The sequence below is a fragment of the Sus scrofa genome, chromosome 13 (genome assembly GCF_054392235.1).
Source record: "Sus scrofa isolate SSC_HxYL_T2T_F1_AM1 chromosome 13, Sscrofa_HxYL_maternal_Yorkshire_Landrace_v2.0, whole genome shotgun sequence".
Taxonomy (NCBI): Eukaryota; Metazoa; Chordata; class Mammalia; order Artiodactyla; family Suidae; genus Sus; species Sus scrofa.
The window spans coordinates 74925386-74944676 of NC_139395.1; the positions used below are offsets into that span (position 1 = coordinate 74925386).

A 19291-nucleotide genomic window follows, 5' to 3' on the forward strand; every position below is an offset into this window, starting at 1 on the left:
TTCCAAATCAAAGAACAAAACAAAATCTCAGAAAAAGATATGAATGAAATGAAAATATGCAAACTACCTGTTAAAAAGTTCAAAATAATGGTCATGAACATGCTCACTAAACTCAGGAGAAGAATGGATGAACACACTGGGATGTTAAAGAGATAGAAACTGTAAGAAAGTCCCAAACAGAAGATATAAAGCTAATGAATACAATAATCAAACTCAAAAATATACTAGAGAAGTTCAACAGCTGACTAAATGAAGAAGGATGGCAGCAAGCTGGATGACAGAACACTGGTGATCACCCAGAAAGAGCAACAAAAAGATAAAGTAATTTTTTAATAAGATTATTTTAGGAATTCTGAGACATCAAGCAAAATGACTTTACATTGTAGGAGTCCCAGAAGGTAAAAAGGAGAGACTGAGGGCCAGAAAACTTATTTGAAGAAATAATGACTGGAACTTCCCTATAATCTGGGAAATAAACAGATATTCAGGTCCAGGAAACATACAGATTGAAATAAAATTAAACCAAAGAGACCTACACTAAAACATTAAAAGTAAAATGATAAAAGTTAAACAGAGAACCTTCAAAGCAGCAAGAGAAATTGTTTTCTTGATTTATCTTCCCGATAATTCATTATTAGGGTCAAGAAATGTGACCATTTACTCTATCTTTCACACAAGGGCAACTGAATAAGGCTATTCGCAGATTGTTCAAGAGAAACTTTGTCAGCCACGAGAGAGTAGCATGACATATCCAAAGTGCTAAAAAGAAAAAAAAAACATCAACCAACATTTCTCTGACAAGGTTGCCATTCAGAATTGAAGGAGAAATCAAGATTTTTCCAGATAAGCAAAAGCTAGAGGAATTTATCGCTACCAAACAGGACTTAGAAGAAACAGTAAAAGGACATCTATAAGGCGAAAAGAAATCACACTAATTCATAACAAGAAAACATATGAAAGTGAATTAAAGGTAGTAGATACATCACTTATAAAGCAAGAATGAAGGTTAGAAGACAAGTGGTAAAATTAACTATACAATGATTAATTAAGGGACATATAAAAATACAAAGTTAAATATCAAAAATACAAAATGTGGGAGTGCAGAAATGTTGTTTTATAATGTGTTTATATTTAAGTTGCTATCAATTTAAAACAGATTTTTATACACATAGGATATGATATGTAAATCTCACATTAGCCACAAAGCAAAAACTCATAGCAAGTACACCAAAAAAAAAAAAAAAAAAAAAAAATGAGAAAGGAATATGAACATGACACTAAAGAAACAATAGGGAAGAGAGGAGAAAGGAATAGAGAGGAACTATGAAAGTAACCAGAAAAAAATTAACAACATGGCAGTAACTAGATACTTACTAATAATTACTTTTAATATAAGTGAACTAAACTCTCTAATTAAAAGACATAGAGTGGCTAAGTGGAACAAGAAAGGAATGCTCACTCTCACCAATTTTATTCAACACAGGTTGGAAGTCTTGGCCATAGCAATTTGGCAAGAAAAAATAAATAAATAAAAGGCATCTGCACAGGAAATAAAGAAGCAAAATTGTTACCATTTGCAGATGGCATGATCCTTTATAAAGAAAACCATAAAGATACCACCAAAAACTAATAAAGTGTTACACTGAATTCAATAAAGTCCCCGGATACAAAATAAATATAGAGTAAATGGTCACATTTCTTGACACTAATAATGAATTATTGGGAAGATAAATTAAGAAAACAATTTCATTTATAAAGGCATCAAAAAGAATAAAATACCTAGGAATAATTTAACCATAGAGGTTAGAGACCTGTACACATAAAGCTATAAAAGACTGATGAAGTAAATTAATGAAGACACAGATAAATGGAAAGATATTTTGTGCTTCTGGATGAGAAGAATATTGTTAAAATGTCCATACTACAAAAAGTCATCTACAGATGCAGTTCTTAATCAAAATTTCAACAGCATCAGTAGAAAAATAATTCCAAAATTTGTATAGAACTACCAAAGACCTCAAACAGCCAAAATTATCTTGAGAAAAAAATAACAAAACTGAAGGTAACCTGCTCCCTGATTACAAACTATACTTCAAAGATACAGTAATCTAAATACTATGGTACTGGTACAGCAGATACACACAGATCGATGGAACAGAAGAGGTAGCTGAGAAATGAATCCATATTTATATGGATAATTAATCTGCAACAAAGAGGTAAGAATATATAAAAGGCAGCCTCTTCAATAAATGGTATTAGGAAACATGACAGCTACATGGAAAAGAAACAAACTGGACTTCTATCTCATACCATATATAAAGATAAACTCAAAATGGATAAAATACTTAAATGTAGCACTTGAAACCATAAAATTCCTAGAGGAAAACATAGGCAGTGTGTTTTCACATGTCTTAGTGATATTTTTTGGATATGTCTCCTAAATGAACCAAAAGCACAAGTAAACCAGTTGGACTGCATCAAACTAAAAAGCCTTTGCACAGCAAAAGTAATTATAAACAAAACAAGAAGAGGGAGGGAAGAGGAGATAGGGTTGGTTTCTAGAAGATAATTGAAAACTTCAAGTTGATAATTTCATGTATGTTAAAGGGCTTCAGTGAAGATTTTATTCCAACTGCTTTGTTTTACCAAAGGTTATTAATCTGCAATGAGGTTAAATGATTTCTCCACAAGTGCTTACCAACTAGTTTGTCTCCACATGGAGTTGCCATAACATAGGAATATGGGGAGAGTGCTTACAGTGCCTCAAGCCACATAAGCAATGAAGCTCTTCTGGGATAGCAGAGTTTCTTGTTACATGATATGCCCTTTTTAAAACAATTTCAAAAAACTTAAAAACATATATCACAAAGCAGAATGATAACCCTAATAAAATCCTCCAGGGTTTTGATGAGAGTTACCTATGTGTAAGGATGATGGGGTACCCATTTCAGAAATTCTTCACTGCACCACACTCCAAGTATTTATTATTTAGAGGGTACTACTTATTTCTGTTCTGAAAGCTGAGTCAGAATGGTTTTGGGTCCCTAGGGCATCCTGACTAAGTGGTAAATTGGCTGTGACTATTTCTCAAAACAGTAGGTCAAGACCCATTAGAGGGCTATGAAATCAGTTTAGTAGGTTATGACTTGTGTGAGTCTTTTTTAAGGAAATAAGATATATAGAGATATAGATATACACATACATATATGTACATATACAATATAAACATATTGTTTTGTAGCATTTAGGTTGTATATATATTTGTGTGTGAAAAAATCACAATATATTTCTTACCATAGATCTTGGTAAAAAAAATTTCAAAATTGCTATTCTATCTTATTGTGCTCTTGTAGGAGACCAAACTAGAGAGGGGTTGACCCTAACATCAACAACAACAACAAAAACAGGTTTTTCCTTACAATAAACTAGATACTCATTCAGTGATTTGACCAGATTAGGGAGGAAGATGTAAACAAAAGTCTACTTTCCCACTGAGTATTACAGTGAATCAGATCCCTAGCCAAACCCAAGCCAGAATCCATGAGATAATGAAAAAAGTTAACTTGTCAGACTGGTGAAACAGTAGGGTGGGTTTCCTTTCTTTGCTATTTGATATAAACTGAAATCAAGAAAAATATATACTCTATAACATTACCTAGTCTTTAGTAAGGCATTTGGGGAAAGGATTGTTATATACTGCCACTTTAGCAGGGCTTAGAATAACTCTTTTAAGGCTTAGGAGAAATTACAGAGATTTTCTAGGTCATTCTACCATTCTGCACTTGAATTTGAATGCTTTAAAGATCACTCAACTCATGAAAGATCAGCAAATAAAGGCAGCTCATGAATGACTCCAAATATACTGGTTTTTTTTTTTTCTACTGAATTTTCTTGCCCTAATTGGTAGCTGGCTGATATCAACAGCCTTTGCTATAGAGTATATACCTAGGAGGCAACAGGAAAAGGTAGGAAACACCCAGAATAGGGAAATAAAAATCCCACCAAAGAGAGCTCAAACAATTAGACAATTTTAGTTAGGATTGCCTCAGGCAAGAAAGAGGGTCTTTAGTTACCATATCCTGAAAAATAAAAATCATGAGATTATACTTCTTTGGATAGAAGACTCCTTATAGAGAATACTGTCTGGTTCTTCCTTGACCTGGGAAACTGAGGTGGAGGGAGAAGAGGCTTAATGGGAGTCACACAGCAGGGTGGATGCAGAACAAGGATTTAAGTTCTAGGAGCCCAATTTCCAGTCTATGATCTTTCCATGATATCATGTCCTTTCTTACCATAAAGATGGATTAAAAAACAAACAACAAAATATCCAAAACTTACAATGGGCTAAAGGTGAACTACAAGCATTGATAAGAACTCCTCTTGAAAACCAATCAGCCACAATTATGAAGGATAGCTGGCTTTCTAAATGCCTGCTCCACAGCAGGGCAAATGCTCTCAGGATGATAAATCACTACTCATTCCTCTAGCTCAGTTTATTTAATCACCAATCTTTACCTCTTAATGTGCTCCTGGGCAAAGTAGATTACATAGATGTTTGGCACAAAATCAGTTCATGAACTTTGGTAAACTTTCTCCTTTAATGATATGTTTCTTTTGAGTTTTGAAAGTTCATTTCTTACCATTGGAAAAAATAAATAGAATCTCCAGGGGCTAGCTTGGATTAGAAGATTTCTTTAGAAAAGTTTTATTCCCATAAGACACAAGTGATCAATATAGGTGGGCAAAGATATTACTAGTTTTTTCAGTAAGTGAATAAAATTAAAAATTCAATAGTTTGCAAATTATACTTCTCAGCTTCACTTAGTGGATGACTTCATATACTGTGCTAACTTTTATGCCCTGATGACTCCACAATGAGGTTGGAGATCATCATAATCTAGCCTGCTTAATGGCTTTTGTAGAGCTTGTCAGACAGAACTTCTGGCAAGCAAAAACTTAATGATGACGCTAATGGAGACATTATTGATGAAAACTCATGAATGTCTCCTAAACATTAAGTCAAAAGTATGCACAGCTATTCATTTTCAAAAAATCTTTGAGAAATTGCTTTAGAGCAAGATCAGAGCATAAGTTTTTTAGACTTAAAGGGACTTTCATTCAAGTTCCAGCTCTACTGCTTTTCTAGGAATATAGGTTTGAGGCTCTGAATAGGAAAGTAACCTAATCAGTTTTCCCAATTGCAAAATGTGGATATAAGAAGGCTCCTTCATTTTATTAAAATATTTTGAATAGGTATTACATGCTTATTATACAAAATATATGAGGTAAAAGAGTATTTATGAAACAAATTCTTCTTCCTACCTCTGTCCCACACCCACGAACCCTTCTTTTTGGTACAACCATTACTTAATTCATGAGTTCCCTTCTGGAGGTATTCTATACATTTAGAAAAACACATTTATATAAGATAGATTTTAAGATTAAATCTGAGTACTTAGCTTTAGCATTGCCACTAGGCATGGAGGAAAAGTTTGTAAAGCATTTAGCCCCCAGTCAGAGTATGAGAGAATTCTTCAAAGCATTTTATAGAACCATTTATGAAAGAGAAGGGCACTCAAATTCAAGTAAAAGTAACTGAGAGGAAGCCATCACCCACTGAGCAGGAAGAACATCTAACATATCACTCAGCTGACACACTGTATGGTACTGATGATGCTAACCATCTGTTTTTCTTCCTTCCGCAGCCAGAGAATCATAAATTATCCTTTGCAGCATTCAAGTTATACCCTTTTCTTTACCAGCAAGCCTCCATGGTGGAAGGAATACATCAAGCCAAATAAAATTGAGGATAGAAAACTGGATGGAAGGTCTTTGTATGAAAAAAAAAAAAAAAGGTTGCAAAAGAAGTTTGAGTGGATCTTGGAAGCCAAATTAGATATTTCACTTAAGATTAACTTTAAATGAAATGATATTATCTAATTCAACTTAATAAATAAAAAATCTCAAAAGATTCAGACAAAAAAAATAGTTTTAAAACTATTGCTACATTTGTTAGAACATATGTGTAGATAGCATTATTGTTCCTAATCCTCACCTTTTATTTTGTTTATGCCCATTGACATGTGATATTTCAGTTTCTCCCATTAGAATACATTTCATTGCCTCTTTGATTCTAGTTTTAGCAATATGACATGCTTTAGCCAAAAGGATGGATTTGAAAAGGATACTGATGTGGTTTTGAGCTCAGGTCTTAATAGGTACTGGACATCTCTATTTGCCCATCTGTGCTTTCTGTCATGCCCATGAGAAAAGCACGCTCAGAAGATGAAAGTCACATGGTACATCAGAACTGGATCCTAGATAGGAGACAAGCCTAGCCTAGATCAGACGAAGCCCACCAATGTGAAATTCATGATTAAGAATGAAAGATGGAGGATGTTTTCTCTTTAATTCATACACAAAACAATTTTTACTCATACACATGACATGCAGCCACATGTTTATAGATATTTTCTCCCCAAGAAAGTAGATTCAGTAGTCTGCTGAGAAATGAATTTTGCAAGGGATGTATATTTTTTCTTATATGTGTAATCTTTTTTTAAATTTTTATTATAATTGATTTACAGTGTTGTGTCCATTTCTGCTGTACAGCATTTAGTGACCTTGTCATACATATATATATATATATATACTTTTTCTTATACTTTAAGATGAAGTTTCGAGTCAAATTTGATGTGGTCTGTTTTGCAGCATTATGGTGACTACAACTGATCTATAGATCACCATATCATTTTCCAAGGGGAGGAAACTTTCTATGTTTCAGGTTAGCATGGTGATAGGTCTATAATAGGTACCTACATTTTGTTGCATTGCATTGAACCTAATTCAACAGTTTATTTTCAAATGAGAAACCTGGGTTTAGAGAGGTCAAATTTTTGCTAAATGTAATAGTAATGGGAGTAGCAGAAAATGCATAATTGAATTTTCCTTTCTCCCAAATTAGGGGTATACAACCTTAAAGTTGAGTTTCTCAACCTTGTCACTATTCACATTTTGGGCCATCTCTAATCTCGTACTTACTAGATGCCAGTAGCATCCCCACCCTAGTTGTAAAAACTGTCTCCAAACATTGCCAAATGTCACATGGGGAGTAAGATTTTCCCTACTATAACAATACTTTTGATAAATTTTAACTGTTAAAGCCTTGCAGTCTTTATAGTGAGCTAAAATCCTTCTTACAAGAATGCAGACTGGCTAAAACACAAGGCTAACTGATATCTTATACAAACTGTCATAAGTATTCGGAAATGGAAGCCACAGTTATTAATCAACTAAAATACAACATATAACTCAGATTAAACATCCTCATCAGCCACAGCCTGAAGCACAAGGAAGTTGTTTGTAGTGAAAATGTTTTTATGAAGCAAACTTCTAGAAACTCATTCTTATGGATCCATTCTGTCCTCCTGTTTTATGGACCTCTTCATCTTTTTTCTTATTACAATTTAGAAAGAATCAGTAGGGCTAGCAGGGAGTGAGAAAATCCCTTTGCTTAGTCAAGATTTTCCTGACTCCTGGTCAAGATTAGAAACCTCTTTGGGCTCACTGAGCTTAGGGGATATCTGATCATATTGACTCCCACACAGTATTGGAGCAACACTCAACGCAATCCAACTCATTGGCTCATCTTGTCCTGTTAACTACTGATATAGTTTTCTAAGAGTGTTTCCCTACCCTGGATGCCCTTTAGCATCTCTCAGAGGGCTTCCACAATGTACAGATGCTTAGCTTTACTGCAGACCATCTAAATCCAAGTCTCTGGCTATAAGCATTAACATTTTTTAAAAATATCCCAAGCAACTCTAATGTGCACACTGGGTTGAGAATGACTGTTCTAAAATGCATGTATATGATGTCACATTTGTACTCAGAATCGTTTACCAATCGTTTATCATGACAAACACCCCAAATCCTTCCTACAGTCCAAGAGGGACTTACGTGATCTAGCCCTGGTAACTCTCTGTCCTCCTCTCCAACCATCTTCCAGCCCCACTCTGCTCCATCCTTACTGACTTCATTCACATAACATCCTTGCCTCAGCACTTTTACTCTTGATGCTGCCTCCTTCTGGAATAGTCTTTCCCAGATGTTCACCTACCTCCTAACCTGACTTCTTTCACACCTCCTCAAATAGCGTCTTCCCAGAAATGCCTTTCCTGACCTCCAATAGAAAAGAGCAACCTTTTACTCTCTATGCCCCAATCTTGCTCTATTTTCTTTTGAACACTTAGTAACATCTGACTCAGATACATCTGTGTATTTGCTCATTATCCCTTCACATTAAGGACGGACCTGATCATATTTGGTTCAGTTCATCTACATCAGTGCCCAGAACCAGAGTGTACTTAAAAAATATTTGCTGAGAGTTTTAACAAGAACCGGAAAATATGTTCATGTGTACTTTATTTTAGGCACTGAATTATATGCTTTGAATTACACCATGACCTCACTTCATCCTCAGGGTAATTTTCATTATCCTTAATTTATAATTAACAAACTTGAGAATGAGGAAGTTTAAGAAAACATCTAAGGTCAAATAGATAATAAGTTCCAAGACCATGATTAGAGCTTGTAATGTTTTTTATTCCAGAATTCATTTTTCCTCCTGATAGTAGCCCAGGTCAGTTGAGGAAAGCATGTTTTAAATACATAGACAGTCCTTTCACTGTGTTCGGTTTCAACAGAGTATGGTGGGTAAAACTCAGGCAGTTAAGCATCTCGAATTCTTGATGACCATCAACTAGTTCTGTGAATATGAGTAAAACACTGACCTTCTTTGGTCCTAGTTTTCTTACTTGTAGAATGATAGGTTTGAGCAACATCATTTTTTTAAGAACCCTTCAGGGCTTGAGCATTCTACTGGAGATAAGACTGGACTTGTTTTATGGCCAATGACTATAAAACCACCAAGGGAAATTTTACAAAGGTCTAGATTCTGGTCAACATAAGGACCTGATTTCTAACAAACAGTTTTCTGAGAGGTAACAAATCTCTGTTACTGTGACATTCAATCTTATATTTGGGGAATACTCTGAAGAGATTTCTTCCTTGTACTCTGGGTTGGACTTGAAAACTTCTAAGTTTCCTACTGATTCTATGATGCTCAATTTTTTAAGCCCTATGTTTATTAAAAAATTAGAGTTACCATTGTGGCACAGCTGAAACGAATCTGACCGTGAGGTTTCGGGTTTGATCCATGGCCTTACTCAATAACTTAAGGATCTGGCATTGCTGTGAGCTGTGGTGTAGGTCACAGACATAGCTTGGATCCTGTGGTAGTGGCTGTGGTGTAGGCCATCAGCTGTAGCTCAGATTCGACCCCTAGCCTGGGAACCTCCATATGCTGCAGGTGTGGCCCTAAAAAGAAAAAAAAAAAATACTACCCTCAGTCTTGTTGTCCTATCACAGCACAGAAAAATAGCTTGTCCCTATCTCAACTGGAGACCTGGTTGCTGGGCCTCAGAAAGTGCAGTAAGAAGTCCCAAGCCCAGCTATACCCTGTCTGTTATTGTAATGAGGCAGTCATCACAGTGCTCTCAGCCTCTGTCACTCTGTGTCACTCACAGAGGGAAGAGTAGAACATGAGCAGTCAGACTTCCAAAGAGGAAACTGACAACTTGGATCCCAGGAGTTGGTTTTATGATACCCCAGAGAATGTGTGAAGTTGAAGTTCCTCATGGAAAGTCAATCAGCAGGGGAAAAAAATTCCAAGTTGTTTATTTATAAGTGAGAATCTCATCTTAAAACAGCTTTTAGAGGAGGCTTGCCACTAAGGACTAAACTGAACTTCCACTTCAAGTTTTAATTCTCTGAAGAGCTTAGCTGTTTTTCCTACTGCTTCTACTTCCAGAAATAAACAAAATGCTTACAAAGTGATATCAGTGGCACCACTCATCAGATAGCAAGCTGTATTATGAAATAACAGATAAAGTCTTTCCATTAAGTCCAAAGCAAACTGCAGAAACCCTTTATGCTTGAATCAGTATGATGAACCAGACTTTTCATTTCTTTATAACTCATGCCCTTACTATAATTTTACCCCAAATTGATATTTCAGGGACTAGGGATAATAACTTCTTCAACTCTACTAAAAGAGGTAAAATTTAAACGTTGTCCTGTTATGCAAAAATGCTTTTAGAAGCAATCCATAGCTTCAAAGAATTCCCAAAGGCAAAATTGTCATTGACACTATTTAAAGAAATACTACTTAGATTTGGATCAGCAGGGTTAAAAAGACACAGAATTTGGGAGATGTTTACCCAGCTTTAGGGAGACAGAAGAAGAGAATGGAGCTTTAAGGGTCCATGGGATTCAAAGCAGACATTTCAGCTAAGCACTGAAAATCTCATTCATGCATAGACTCCTCAACCTGCCTTCCCTGTTTCTCCCAATAATCCTGATAGAAGAGGAAATTAAGTCAGATGTCATGATGTCTTACCAGATTTTTGTTGCTATTATTTTCCTTCTTGATCATTAAGGAAGTGTTGTGATGTTTTCTTTCCTGAAGGTTTTAGTTTTCCTTTGCTACTACAATAAAATTACCACAAAGTTAGTGGCTTAAAACAACATCAATTTATCATCTTAGAGTTCCCCTGGTCAGAACTTGGTATGGATCTCACCAGGCTAAAAATTAGGGTGTCAGCAGAGATGTGTTTCTTTCTGGAAGTTTGGGGGTAGAATCTGTGTTCTTGCCCATTCAGGTTGCTGACAGAATTAAGATCCTGTGATGTAGAACTGACATCCCCGTTTCCTTGCTAAGAGACATTCCCAGCTTCTAGAGGCAACCTGCATGCCTTGGGTTGCAACCTTTAGACTCAGAGTCACAAAATGCCAATGGAATATGCCTTAGACATCACAAAGTTTCACCCACTTTGTGTGCATGGTAGTAGTGCCCAGCCCTTCTCCATTCCTACCTTCCGCCACTTTGTCTTCCACCAGCATAATGACAGGACAATTGTCATCCATCAAACAAGTTCAGAGGCATTCATGTGGCTGTACTTTCTAGGGTATTAGTGTTTTTGCAGGAATGCATAAATAAGGCTCCTTGGGGGAAATTCCCTTTACGCGTTTTCTTCCACGAGTCTGGGGTAACATGCCAGTTGAGGAGCTACACCTCTGATATTTTGTTCTCCTGTGTCAAGATAAGAAAGTTGTGCTTCTGTTTGGAGCTGTAAGAATATCACCATTCAAATAAAAACAAACCTCAGTGGCTTAAAGTTTCTGGGCATTGAGATATATTCCCTTATGCTCCAGGTCTCCTTCTCTTGGGTGTGCTTTGTCTCATAGGAAGATGTGCCCTTCCCAGAAGGGTTTGTCCTTAGTACTAGAGTGGCAAGGTCAGAAGACTGAATATCACTGTTAACTTGGGGTAAAGTCACCAATCAGCTTCCTAGACTTGCTTTGCTTCTAGACTCAGCCAGGTGTGAGCAAATGTAGAAGCAGCACTTCTCAGGTCAGCAGGGTACCAGGCAGCTTAGGGGCAACTACTACAGTTACACACTAGTTTGGGGAGCAAGGCCATCCCTAGTAGCAAAAGCATTATTTTGCCAGATGGCATTCCCATTCTCTGGAACTCAAAAGATATTAAGTAGCCAGGTACTGAAATATTCAAGGACTCATTGAAATACCTTGGACCTTAAATATTTCAGCTTTTCCCTTTCCATAACCCTTCATTTCATAGATGAGAAACAGTTTCAGAGATGCAAGTTCACTTAGTGATGGTTATCTTGCTGGCTCTGGGCTCAGCAGACATTATAAACTATTATCTCCATACACTATTGAATGAAGAAATAATTGAACACACTTCAATTACTTGGTACAGCTGGGGAATAGGTAATTCTGGTTAACTCAGGGATAAACCATTTAGCAAGTGAAACAACCTGGTCCATGGATATCACCACTCAGCCTTGGAGCCAAAAGATCTTTCAGGGAGGCCTACCCTCCCAGGTTGGGAATTCTCTTCCCTGGGCTTTCAAAAACATAGCACTTTGACAAACACCAATCTTCAATCTAGGGAGAAGACCATCCATCACACTGTTAGTACACTGGAAAGGCTTCTCACAAAGGTGCAGAGGTACAAAGGTGCAGAGTTGGCTGCTGACAACTTTAGCTGATCAGAATAAATCTAGGCAACAAAACAAAAAATCTGTTTTCCAAAGTTCAAAAAACAGAAAGGAAAATGCTTCAGCAACCTAGTAGAAATAATAATTATTCCTAAAATATCATCTTATTCAAAACTAAGAGCTAGAAAAGAACCAGAAAAATTGGCCCATGTTGATGAAAGCAATTAGAGAGATGGCGAACTTCTAGATAACTCTGCTGTCCTCAGTCAGCTGTCTCAACTGAGAATTAAATGAGGCTTTTGAGGAAATCTTTATACCTGCTGAGTACTCAGAAAATAGATTAACAACCTTGTCAGCCATAGCTGTACTTTTGTAACAAAAGCTTCATTTTTGATTTGCCAGAGGCCCCACAGTTAGTGAGATCCTCTTTATAAGGAGGAAAGATCACTGAATTTAGGGTTCCAGGAGACATTGACTTTTCAACAGGTCGCATGCTAACCCAGGGACTTTGCACCAGAACACACCTCTTCCCAAATGTTTTCATTGCTAACTCTACCTTCCTATCCAGCCCCCAGCTCACATTTAACTCCAGAGAGTCAGCTACAACCTTAGGAAAGGAGCCTCCATCCATGCCCGCCCCATGACTGGGTTTTAATTTCAACATAACATAGTCTTGAGTGTCTGGGATTGAATCCATTGCTTATTATGCACAAGTTACTTAACCTCTCTGGGTTGCCTCATCTTAGTTGCCTCATCTAAAACAGTAAACCATTCCCTACTGCAGAGTATTTTTTTCAGGGATTAGATGATAATAGATATTCAGCATTTATACCTGGGACTCTCAAAGACTGACAACCCAATAAATCTGAGCTATTAATATTTCCATAATCTTTATTTACTTAACTGCTTGCTTTTCCCATTTTCCACCCTGCCAAGTACAATGGAAATTCCCCAAGAGGAGAGAGCTGGTCATTCTTATTCACAAAAGCATCCCTAGTAGCCAGAATAGTGTCTGGCACATCACTCAAAGGATTTGCTGAATGAATCAATCACTAACCTAGGGTAGGTCCCAAATTATTTGAGCCTCAGTTTTGTCATCTCTAACAAGGAGAAAATGGCTCCCAATTCATACGGTTTTGAAGAGTCAAATGAGACTTTACATCCCTATTTTTCCAGCTAGAATACATGTGCCCTGGGGAATAATTTGGAATCCTGAGACTATGAAAACCCAAACAGAATACATAGCATAGATACTCAGAGTTTTGATTTTTGAAGAACATTGAGAGGAAAAAGAGTTTTGAACTTTTATACTTGTAACATAATACTTTTTAAAAGTTATTAATTTATATTTTGCTCTTTGTGCATTTTCCTGTGCCCTATTTAAGAAGAAGTATGGCATTTTTATTCTTTTACCTCAGGAGTTGATGTGCTGGTGAGTGAATGAAAGCAGCTTACTTTTGTTCTCAAAAAAAAAGAGGAAATTTTGAGGGTGATCATGCTAAATGGGCCAAAGAGAAAGAGAGGATAGATATAAGGAGAGGAAGAAAGATTCTCCCATTGAATGGAAGAGATTCTTCCTGTGGGGTGAAGACGAAAAGGGGACATAGGTTCATACAGAGTAACTATGACACCCATAGGGCTCTTGAAAGTGGAAAATATAAGAGTCTGGGGCCTTTAGATAGCTCTAAGGGACAAGAAATCTCAATAATGATTAAAATTAAATTTCTCACCAGCCAGGCAAACTAGGCACTCAGAGGAGTTGAATAATGGTTTCAAGAAATAAATATGTCATTTTTACGAAGTTATAGAATAAAAATCACTCCAATCCATTGTCTTGCAATGCCTCACAAAGCTTACTCAAATCCTTGCACAACAGGCAAAATACTGCTTTTCCATGCCAGTCTTTTGTTTGTTTCATTTTTATTTTGAGCATATGTGTGTATATAAGAAAGAATTGTACAAACTCAAAGACTTAAGAAATTAATTCACAGTGACTGAATGGAAAATGTGCTTTGCAATTCAAGAAAGCCAATGGTCACAGCACCAACACCTTATTAGACAAGCTACTTCCAGGAGAACAGATTAAACTCAAATCACTGGCAGGGGCAGAACTACAAGCATCCATGTTAGGTGGTGACTATAAAATGGAGAAGCAGTTCTAAAGTGGAGGACACGGAAACTGCAACGTCATCAAATTCCGCGTAGGCCCCAGCTGCGGTTAGAGACGACCAAACCAACAGGAAACAGGTCCCTGACATTTCTAACCTTATCGACCAGGGCATGGATGGAGGCCCCAGGACAAAGATAGCCTAAGGAACTGTTAAGCCTCAAGACATATATAGCAGAAGAAATTGTTAAAATTTCACATAATGACCTAAACTTCCTTCCCCCGTATCCCTCTCTCACGTTCCTATTTCCTTGGAACACAGGCAGAGAGCCTGGGTCCTCTCTGCTCAGTGCTCCCGGCTACTCCGTTGGTCGATAAACCTGCTTGCAATCTCACTGCTCCAGTCTCTTCAACGCTGTTGTCCTAACAATACACAGTGGCCACTTGGGACTTTTTGATACCCACAAACTAGTTTGATGTGTGCTCTTTCCATATAAACCAGATCCTTTATGTAAATTTGTTATGAAAAATTATTGTATTCATGGTAAGGTAAGGTCTCTCCCATTCACCACTTTTCTTTACCCCCAAATTCCTTTGATGAGTATTTTCCAGAGGTGATCAAAGAGGTTGAAAACAACAGAGACGTTTCAATCTACTAATAATATAAGAACCTTTTGCAAATGCATTTAGAATGGGCACTGGAGCCTAAAAGTGCTGTACTTGATCACCTGTGGGTATTGCTTGGGGGCACTTCTCTTCAGTGATGAGGTTTTGAAATTCAAACTTACTGAAGTTTCTGTACAATGAAATGGAATGTCATCTTTGGTATGTACATCAACACAAGACTCGGGGCTCTTGAAATACCTCAGTCCAAGACACAGAAGAAAAACAGCCTGAACACTGAACTTGTTATGTTGGCTGTTTAATTTGGTCTCTTTTGGCTCAATTGTCCCCAATAGGTAGATTCGATACAAAAGTACCACACCAATAACTTATAAGTATAAAACTACATTCTTCCTAGTGGAAAATTTAATATTTTGATAAACAGAATAAATACAGATTGACAAGAAGACAAAATTTATGTAAATTTAGGACTTGAAAAAGATGTCTTGCTAAATATTCAGTAGTCCACTGCCACCTATTTCCATCCAGGCGGTATTTGTTCACTCACTCACTCTTATGAGTATTTTTAAAACACAGTGAATACATGAACTTTAAAAATGGAAAATAAATGGTCTCCAAGTTCAAGGTATTATTGTTACACAAAGTTATTCAATGGGCTTTCTAAGAGGGTTCTTTGTTCCTTCTCTCCTAGAGCATTGTCTCTTATTTTGACCAAATACCAGAGCTGGTATTTGGTGTTATACACAGTAACACCATTGGTTGGAAAAATACTGAAGTACTTGCACAGTGGCTGGTAAGCTGCTGTCATTGCAAGCTCCTCCCACCCCATTTGTGAGCCCCAAGTAGTTCCCTGATTCATTAACTCTGTCCACTGGGCCTCTTGAACCCCAGAGACTTTTGTTTTCATTGGACAGTATCTGTGTATCCAGGTTGTTCAGTACTGTGAATATTCTCCACATGTTACACCCTGTCTTTTCCTTTCCCTCTGAGCCATCCCTTCATCTGTACTTTAAGAGCAATCTTATAGTCCTCATCTCAGTCAGGGTGCCCTCCATGTCAAAGCCTTGAGTGACTAGTGAAGGGACAGATGTGTGCCACCTGACTCAGCCTTGAGTATTTTGCTGGAGTCACTGAACAAGAGGCATATGCTTTCCACTGGGATATAACTGGTGGAACAAAGGCAGAGGCTGGGAGGCACCATCTTTGCCACAGCAGTGGAAGAGTCTAATAGAGTATTAGAGCCAAAACAGACAAATCCAAGTCTAGGGGTGACATACTGTGAATCCTTAGAACCTGGTACTTGATGCTGGCTAGATCATTTTGCTTGAGTTAGGTTATTACATGGAACAGAGTTCTAAAATAGAAAATTTTAAATAATTTCTCATCCCCCCAAAATGAACCATTTTTTTCCCATAGGCTCTTGAGACTTCATAGCTGGTTTCTTCCTCTTCAGGTGAGTCTCTACCATTCATTACTATGAAAGTCATAAGTTAACGAGTTCACAGAACACACCACTTAAGGAGGATTACCTTGCTAGGCTTCCCAAGGGTAGCATGAGACCTAGATATTTTATAATAGCATCTGAGTTGGAGAATTACAAAGAATAGGGGTGGGGAACTCCAGGAGAGAAATTTAATAAACTCTGCTACAAAATTACCTGATTTCTACCTGGGAAATTACAATGTGATTAAACTAACTGCTGGGAACTAAGACACAAAAAGCAAAATGGTCTCATGCTGGGGGAATAGCCTCTGTCCTCCATTTTTTAAGTTGCAAAGATAATGGAGAAAGAATAAGAAGTAAAAGTAATATTTAGGAAATAGAAGTTGGTATTTCTAACTAGTACTGTGTTTCTCTCCAAGAAGATAGAAGTAAGGAAAAGGCAGACTATGATGACTATATGATTTGAATTTTACTCAGCTCTATGCCACTCTTTCATTAAGCAACCTTAGGACATGTATCATCAGAATAACTTCAAAATGTGGTACCTGAACCCAGAGCAGCATCACCTGGGAGCTTTAAAAGGTAAATTATTGAGCCCCACCTCAGGTCTACTGAATCAGAAGTTCTGGGGGTGGGTCCAGCCATCTGTGTTTTAATAAGCCCTCCAGGTGACATAGATGCACATTGAGTGGTTGAAAACCACCACATCAAGAGTTCTTGAACCAAGCTTCACATGAACAACACCTGGGGAACATTTCCAACTCTCCAGGAGGCCCAACATACCAATTATATCAGAAGCTTAGGTAGTGGGAATCAGGGAATCCCTATGTGATTGAAAAATTCACCCACGTTTGGGAGCAACTGTATGTGGGTGTCACTGGGGAGATCCCAAAAGTCTGGCTTTTGTTCTGCTGGCAATAACTTCAAAGTACGATTGAAGCTTGAACCAAGCTTCATAGGAACAACATCTGGGTGGTCAGGTGGAGGCAGGGCTGGAGGCGCGTCTCTGAGATCATCAGCCCTGCAGTGCATTCAACATCTCAGAGCCTTCCTAGTTCTTATCGACAAGAGCTGGTTTCCTCCATTATTTCCTATCACACTCCTCTAATTCCTTCATGACATTCATCCTTATCAATGTTCATATTCATGTATGTTTATCATCCACCTCCACAAGCAAAACTATAACCATGGATAGCATGGGCATTTTGCTCACCATTGCTCCAGTAGTGACTAGTTTAGTGCCTCAGATACAATAAACTCTGAAATATTTGGTGGTTGCTCGAATACATCTTGATATAACGCTCTCCTCAGCTATTGTGTTTCAAAGACTTGGCTGTGCTAAATTACACAAGTGAAGTGTCCAATGCAATGAACCCGTGATATAAAGAAATGTATCAAACCTACCTTTTAAGCAGTGCTATCATAAAGCATCAAAATTCCTAATTTTCACTTTGACTAAGCACTAGGTAAGCTGGGACTTTCTTGCAGTCTAACTCTTTCATATTAATAAGCCTTTCTTTTTAAGTATCCAAGTCCCTCCCACTTCTAAAATCTCACTTTAGACAAGATAATCTTTGTAAGGAACTTCAAATAACCTTGGCCTATTTTCTCTGACTGCCACCCACAAAGTTCAGTTAAAGGTTCTTTCTGGTGTGGTTAAAGTGATCCATCTTTTGCCTAAGTGAAAAGAACTACCATTGGGTCATATATCAGAAACAGGTGGGAAGTAGCTCATATTTATTACCTGCGGTCTTTTTCCTTAAAAATTCATTTTTCATTAAATCACTTAAACCGATAGAAGTTAATAAATTCACTCATGCATTGCATCCCTGAGGATTAGATCATAAAGTTGAGTCAGTAACTGTACGACTTAGTCTTAAAACTGGTAACAAAAACATCGACAGTAATGAGTACATTAAAATGTTAATATATAGCTTGCCTAGTCACACTTTTACTATCACTTTACCCTGCGTTATAGGAGCATGAGAATAGCTTACATAAAATATTTACTTTAATAAATGTTCAATACATTTTACACCCAGTGGGGAAAAAAAAAAGAAGAAACTTAACCAACCTCCACCCCCAAACAAATTTAATTCCTCACAAGACGTCTTATAAGCATAAGCATTAGCCAGGAACCTTCACCTGCAAGTCAATCCGCTATCCTGGCAACTTTGCATCACATTCACTTTGTTCCAATTTATTTATTTCTCAGGTTATACAAGCCCCAATCAGTGTTCCTACATTACCCCCAGGTATTTGCCCCGACTACTCAGGCTGGAGACTGTAACATGCTGCAGAACTTGAGATTCTTTTACAGGCTGACTTTCTGAGGCTGTAATGAGCACAACACTTACTTCTTTGCTTAAAAGACAACAATAAAGAGGGAGGAGAAAAGATACACTACCTTGTGTTCTAAGACCTGAGGGAAACCAGATGTGCTTAAATATTTAATTTCACATGAGAATGCAAAACACCATACCTATGTAATGCCTTTAGAGTTTAATTTAAGAAAAAGAAAAAAGAAAAAAGATGAGTTTATGTGAAAGAACTTTGAAAAATGAAGACTGAAAATGTAGGGAAGCATGACTTGTACTTAGCCAACATATTTCTTTGTAAGAATATTGTCAAAACATGTCCTACCTGTCTCAATTCTGCTGTTCACCTCAACTCTGGAGCCTGGAGAAAACAGAATGATCCTTTCCACAGGATGCAGCGTGGGTCTCAACTGCGTGGGCTCTCTGGGAAGGGAGGCTGTAAGGAAACATGAAAGCTCCTAAGAGGTTTCTGCCTGCAGGTGCTGGCAATACACAGACAGACACACCTTTGTCTAAGTAGGCCATTCTCAGCCCTGGGAACAGACACCACCAAAGAGGGGAGAACCTCCCGCCCAGCACAGCTGAGCTGAGCCTGCTCCTTTAGTCCTGCCTCTGTCAGCCCAGGGAACTCATCTCATCACTTTTCATTCCCTTTGTCTCTCCTGACCACCCAGCAACATTATGGCATATGGGACCCTTCTCACCTACTCTAATTC

The 19291-nt window shown here is 37.6% G+C and overlaps 1 long non-coding RNA gene across 7 annotated transcripts in view; it reads right to left on the minus strand.

Moving 5' to 3' along the window:
* Positions 1 to 19291, minus strand: part of LOC106505658 (uncharacterized) — a 1202834-nt gene that overhangs the window by 392041 nt on the left and 791502 nt on the right. For 6 of the 7 annotated variants that reach the window (XR_014823614.1, XR_014823616.1, XR_014823623.1 and 3 more), the window contains one exon: positions 18901 to 19011. This is a non-coding gene — a long non-coding RNA (uncharacterized LOC106505658). Of the gene's footprint in view, positions 1 to 11016; positions 11153 to 18900; positions 19012 to 19291 lie in introns of those variants that run through there. The other variant, XR_002337639.2, reaches the window with a different exon arrangement.